The sequence below is a fragment of the Crocodylus porosus genome, unplaced genomic scaffold (assembly GCF_001723895.1).
Source record: "Crocodylus porosus isolate Cpor-Errol unplaced genomic scaffold, CroPor_comp1, whole genome shotgun sequence".
In the NCBI taxonomy this organism is placed as follows: domain Eukaryota; kingdom Metazoa; phylum Chordata; order Crocodylia; family Crocodylidae; genus Crocodylus; species Crocodylus porosus.
Genome location: NW_017728918.1, coordinates 68,674,105 through 68,680,895, shown reverse-complemented (window position 1 = coordinate 68,680,895; position 6,791 = coordinate 68,674,105). Strand labels below are relative to the sequence as shown.

The 6,791-nt window shown below is 42.5% G+C and overlaps 1 long non-coding RNA gene across 1 annotated transcript in view; it reads left to right on the top strand.

Moving 5' to 3' along the window:
* LOC109312227 overlaps window positions 1-6,791 on the top strand; it is a 14,601-nt gene that overhangs the window by 3,585 nt on the left and 4,225 nt on the right. The window contains exon 2 of the long non-coding RNA XR_002101758.1: window positions 1,141-1,147. This is a non-coding gene — a long non-coding RNA (uncharacterized LOC109312227). The remainder of the gene's footprint in view (window positions 1-1,140; window positions 1,148-6,791) is intronic.

Here is a 6,791-nt window from a genome sequence, read left to right as displayed (position 1 = left end):
AGTGACAGCAGCATGGAGTTGTGCCCCTGCTGCTGCTGAGCAGGGAGAGGCTGCCTCAGCTTGGTAGTCAAGGCAGTGCGGCGCTCCCTCCTGTGCTGGGTCCTGTCCACTGGGCTGTGAAGGCAGCTCTTCCCGAGCTGGTCCAGCCTGGCTGTAGCCCCATGCCCCACTGTGTATGCAGAAATCTTAGGAGGTATGTGCTCCTCCACCCCCCAACACGTGGCCTGTGTTCCCTCCCCGCCATGTGGCATGGGCCCCTTCCCCCCCATCCAACGCATGGCCTGTGCTCTCTCTCCCTATGTGGCCTGTGCCCCTTCCTTTCCCACCATCCAATGCATGGCCTGTGTCCCTCCTCACACCCTCTGCCCCCCGAGACTTACCTGGAGGGAGCTGCAGGAGCTGCTCTCCACTGCTGCCTGACTGTGATGTGCATGTGTCAGGCGGCTCCCTGTAGCCCCAAGCAGCCCCTTGCAGGCTGATACTCTACCAGACTACAAGGAGAAACCCGTGGTTTGCCACATTTTTCTCCTATAAAGGAGCAAATCTGCATTTTCCTGCAGTACACAGAAAACCCAGATCCCTGCCCATAAGTCATGTGCCCCAACCATTTTCATTATCCTCCACTGGACTCTCTCCAACTTGTCCACATCCTTTGTATAGTGTGTGGGGAGGGCAGTGGGGGGACACACAAAACTGAACACAGCACTTCAGATGTGGCCTCACCAGGGCCAAATGGAGGCAAATAATCACTTTCCCCAATCTGCTGGCAATGCTCCTACTAATGCAGCCCAGTATGCTGTTAGCTTTCTCAGTAACAAGGGCACACTGATGACTCATATCCAGCTTCTTGTCTGCTGTAACCCTCAGGTCCTTTTCTGTAGAGCTGCTATTTAACTGATTGGTCCCAAACCCGTAGTACATGGGATCTGGTGCATGGGACTTTGTACTTGTCCTTGTTGAATGTCACAAGATTTCTTTTAGCACAATTCTACAAACTGCCTAGGTCACTATGATAGCAGGGAAGTAGGGAACCATCTTTTTAATTTTAAATTGAAGGGCTGGTCTATATAGAAGATGCATTTTATTATGTAAACTGATGTAAAATATTCAGAAGGGAATTGACTTAAAGTAAATTGATAGCAGCCAGGTTTAAAATAACTGGAGGATCTCCATGAAGAGCTCTGCACTAATTTAACTAAATCCATTTAAAATACACTGTATGTTTTAATTGCCACAACGCTATGCAAAAACCAGGCCTGAACAAATTATGATTTAGTGTCTCTGAAACACATTATATAACGACCTTCACAGTGCCATTTTAGAAAAACTTGTTCAGATCTGCTCTTCAAATGTAAACTTATCCAGGGTAAGTCTTGGCATATACAAACAAGAAACAATAATGTGTTTCTTCAAACCTCATTTCCACTCACAGGCAGCAGCATAATTATCATCCACAGATAATTACTCATTTTTTACCTACTTTTAATGAAGAATGTTATTGAATGAGGCAGTTCACGTGTATCAGATGATGATGAGCTGCAATCTGACATAAAGTAGTATGCATTGCAGATTTTTGAGCTGTATGCAGTTAATCTGGGATACAATCCTGTAAGATCATAAAATATCAATGCTGCTGCTAGTTGGGAAGTACAGGGGGTGCCTTATCTCTAATAACAATCTGATAATGTCATTCTTACTTAAATATTTAATTTATTTTTCAGCATAACATGCTCATATATTTTTCACGTTTAATTTAGTTAGTTTCACCATTTGGCTCTCATGCTCCAACATAAGGCTGCAGTTTTTGGGCTGAAAACACTGATGAGGAGGTTGGTTTCATGTGGATTTTTTTATGGTAATGAGGCGTTGTATCTCATGGTCTTTACTAGATAAAAATAACACTGATCTATGGTGTGATAAATGCTGTGTTACGAAAACTGAAGAGTGCTGCTTTTCAGATCTGGCCTACCACTTGTTTTTCTGAAGCAAGATCTTGTTTTCATCTCTGCTTCCTCCATGAAGACCTAACTGGTTATTTTATATGGTTGTGGTAGTCCTTCAGGTCTTAGGTACCTGCAATGATGGTTCTGACTGCTTAGAAACACACCTTAGAATAATCAGCAGGAGTAATACAGTGAGGATGTAAGAACCAAGGTAAACAGGTAATAAAGAGAGTCTAGCTGTAGCAGCACAGCACGCTGTCTGGGCTAATTTACATGACCAAGGGCCAGGGTAAACTACCTATATGGTGGCGCTTTTGTTGCTAGACTTCCTGTAATCCCCAAGCTCACTCAACTGAAACTAACTTGGGGGTCTGCAGTCAAGATATACCCCAGGGGGCATATTTACATGCGCAATTAATGCTATTTGGCTTTACTGTGCAGTAAGCACCTGCACCTGTAGACAGTGATGCTTTATTTACTGTGCAGTAGATAAGTCTCTTGCACAGTAAAATGTCTCATGTAGACATGGCCAGAGAGCTGTATGCCATTAATATCCTTTTAAACAAAACTTCCTGTGAAGGTTGTTGCATTACCTTTCTTTGTATTTCCATGTTAGTATTCTTAATGATTAAAGCAGGACCTGCCTTTTGAATTTCTTGATTTTCTGACACTCTTGTTTTTCTTTAAAACTATATCACAATATAAATGCCTTCTAAAGCTTATATCACAAGCTAAATGTTTCTAGAGCTTTTAGAACATTTGTGAATGTAAAAAATGATCATGGGGAGCCAAATCTCTGCTGTAGGCGATGGAGTTGCTCAAAGTAAAGACATGTGGTAAGCCAGTATAATTTCAATACACACAAAACCTGCAGTTATTTGTGATTTTGTTTGGCACTGTCCTGATGCTATATTTTTCACTTTTATGTGACTGAGCAGGCCAGGAGCAAAAGAAAATGGAAAAGAAAGGGTAAAGAAAAGTTCTTCTCCCCTCGAAGAGTAAATACATTGAGACTTCATTTCCTATGCTGAGGAGGGGCAGGGCTTCAACTCTTTCCTCCTAGTGTTCAAAATTCCATTCAAACTAGTTATTGACTATGTGACAAAGATGTGAAAGCAGATGAAATACTGGTGGGAGGACAGCTCAGATAATAAGACACGATATTAGAGACTGACAGCTAAGTTCTGAACTTCCTTAGTGTAATTCATATGGGTGAGGGGAGGAGGAAATGAGGGCCATCTTCAGAATGATACAGCTGATCAGAGGAGAAGGTTGTGGGCTCCATTTGACTGATGAGTGTGGAGTTCACTGGTCAAGGGGCAGATATCTGTGAAGTCTGCTAATAAGTTGAAATCAGTGAGAAGGCAATGATTGAAGGATTTATTCTGTCTTCAATCTGCACATATAGCTCATCAATGTCAGTGCATGCACATACATGTGTCAAAAGGAGAGAGATACATTTTCTCAGAATTGCCACTTTTCTCAGAATCTTCAGTGGGTGAGTTCAGTCCCTTCACTACAGTGTCTGAAGGCACCTAAGTCTGTAGGTCAATAAGCAGAGTGTGAGAGGGTACTCATTAGCTGTATTTTTCCAAGGCTAAGGACATAAGAATCTCTTACTATTTGTTTCCTATGCATCAGTATTAGTGGGTGCATCTACATGTATGCTGTACTGCAGAGTTGATTAATTAGCTCCACAGTAAAGCATCACTATCTACATGTGCATCTGTATTAGGGTACAGTAAATTAATTAACTCAGCTGTACGGTAGTACTGTCTGGGACAAATACTATCTTACAGCAGAGTAGTTATGTGTGCCAAAACATATGTGTAGTTGGTGACTGGGGCTGGATGGGGCATGAAGGTGCTACAGCATAGGGGCTGCATGTTGGCTATTGACCCCCCAGACCACCTGCCAGCTGGGGTTGCTCTGACTCAGCTCAGTGTGCTGCAGTCCTGGGTATCACACATGTAAATGTTGCTCCCAGGAGCGATAAACTCCGGCATAAACTGAGCCAGAGTTTATTGCTATGTGCTAATTGCATGTGTAGATGCTCCGACTAGCTACTAATTCCTAAAGAAAAGGAACTGACCTTAAGCTGTTCAGTGATAAGGAATACACACAAGGAATTGTTTGGTCACCCACTATCAGTGTGTTGCGCACTTTGCTTTGTCACAAGTTAATACAGATGTGGATGGGAGAGGTTAATACTTTTGGACTGAAACTTCAAAAGGTGCATCAGCGTGTGGGTTCTATGTAAAAACTGCTGTTTCCTGAAGATTTGGGGAAATCTGCAATTTTTGTACAGACAGGAATACAAGTAGTCTAGAAGATGCATTCACTTCTGAGACCTTGCTTCCGCTTTTCTGACTGAGTCAGGTAGCTCTCCTTCATTTGGAGAGGAAGATTTTAAAGAGAGATCATATCTATCTTACAGTTTCACTATAATCAAAGCACATGTGCTGGGTTTATGAGGTTGATTAATGTACTACTGCAAGTTGCTAAGATGAGCTTATATAGAATTAATAGTACAGTTTTAAAATTTGTTTTCATACTTTTGTGTGTCTTTCTTATGGCTCTGAGAGATTTGGACACATCTGCTTAAGCCTCAGCAGACATGCTGGGAAGTCATGAGTAGAAGAGAATGGAGGCAGACTAAACTCAGGAGTAGACCAGCCTGGTTGCTTACACTTCGCATGACCTACGTTAACACAGTATATGGCAGTTGGAGATGAATAATTAATAACAAACTATTTAGTTTCTGTAATGTTTGTGAATTATCTGGAAGCAAATTACACTCTCCTTTCTTAACTGCAATTATTCCCCAAATAGTTGTTGAAAAGAATGGGCAATATACAGACTGCTTTTGAGTGGCTTATTGAAAAGACTCAATGTTGTAGCTAGTTTGCCTGTATAAAATGATCACATGGTACAGCTCTGTTCCTTAGTTGAATGAGAAATAACTTGGAGAATGGGGGCTTCTCGTGAGAATGTTTATTATGATTCAGAATTCCTTTCTCTAAAAATTTTGCAAAAGTCTCTTAAAACTGCCAGTTGTGGCAGATGTTCCTGCCAATAACTTAACTACTCAAATACATGCCCAAAGCACGTAACTGGTGCAGCTATTTTTAAAATTCACACAATCAGTTGGCAAACACTTTTGCACTTATATTCTAGGTCTAATCTTGGCATAACACATATACCGTTTTGCTATTTTAATAAAATGAACAAAGAAAGCAGAATAAGATGGAAAGTGATTCACTTCCTTTGTGGAGATAAACTCTTAGGGCCAGATCCAAAGAAGGACTCAGATGCCTCTAAAATGTTATTTTACAGAGACGTTAGGCATCTAAATCCAAAACTGCAATCCAAAAACTCCTGTTCAGTGGTTGTCTAACCCTTGGAGGGCCTCCTGGTTTGACCTCAGATTCCTAGGTCCCAAGGCTTGTGCCTTGGGCCATGACCTGGACAGACTGAAGAAATGATCTGCAATCAATCAGATAAGACTCAAAAAGGACAAGTGCAAAGTCCTGCACTTGGGACAGAATAATGGCATGTACAAACAAAGACTGGGGAATGGCTGCCTAGGATGTAGTACTGCAGAGAAGGACCTGGAGTTTACAATAGACCTGATGCTAAATATGAACCAACTGTGTGCTCTTGTTGAAAAAAAAAAAGTCAATATCATACTGTGTTGTATTAATAGGAGTGTCTCTTGGAAATCAAGGGAAGTGAATCTTCTGTTCAAGAAGGATGTGGACAGTTTGGAAAGAGTCCAGTGCAGAATGACAAAAATGATTAGGAGCATGGGAGACAAGACTTATGTGAAAAGGCTGAAAGAACTAGGGTTATTTAGTCTGGATAAGAGAAGACTGAGGCAGGATTTGATAACCTAAGGGTAGTTATGGAGAGGACAGAGATGGACTTTTCTCTGCGGCTATACGGGATAGAACTTGGAGCAATAGCTTCAAGCTGCAGCAAAGGAAATTTAAGTTGGAAATTAGGAGGAACTTTCTATGAAGGTGGCCAAACATTGGAACAGTCTACCTAGAAAAAATGTGGATTCTCCATTGTTGGAAGTTTCTAAGAGCAGGGTGGGCACGCACTTGGCTGTGATGGTTTAATAAAGGACAATCCTGTCTTGAGCAGGGGGCTGGACTAGATGACCGTGTGAAGTTTCTTTCAGCCCTACTTTCCTATGATCCTATGTCCAGACCTGATTCAAAATAGGCAGCTCTGATGCTTAACTCCTGTCAAAGCCCCACTAGGATTTGGAAAGAAGATGCAGCTCTGCCTCTGTCCCTTGAGAGGGCCTATTTGGTAGGCAACTTTGGGCAAAATGCCTCTGGGTGGTGGTGCTTTCCTTCTTTTGTATGACAGTCTAACAGTCAGAGCACTGGCCCAATAGACTGGAAACCTGGGTCCCAGAATTCTCTCAACCTACCCATTTTCCAGCCCTTATCTCTCACTTCCCAGGGAAATGCTCTATCTATCAGGCTGTAGGTTAGGTTGGATTGGGTCACCTGTTGAAGCTGGACCACTGTGAAGACAGAAACCCAAAATTAATGAGGCCAGATGGGCAGCATCAGAAGAAGGAACCTGATTCTGTAGATTAGTAGTTAGGATCCTATAACAGGGTGTCATATCCCTGTTATGGAGAAGGGATGGAGAAGCTCAGAAAGTTGGCAGGGCCCCCTTTAAGGATTGAAAATTGGGGGTAACGGGAGCCAGAGGCTGGAATAGGAATCTAGAGGGAGACAGGGAAAGAAAAGTGGGAAGTTCTCCCCTAGCAGGAACACAGCAGAGACGGACAGCAAGAGACTCCTGCCAGGTGGAGCAGAATAGGTC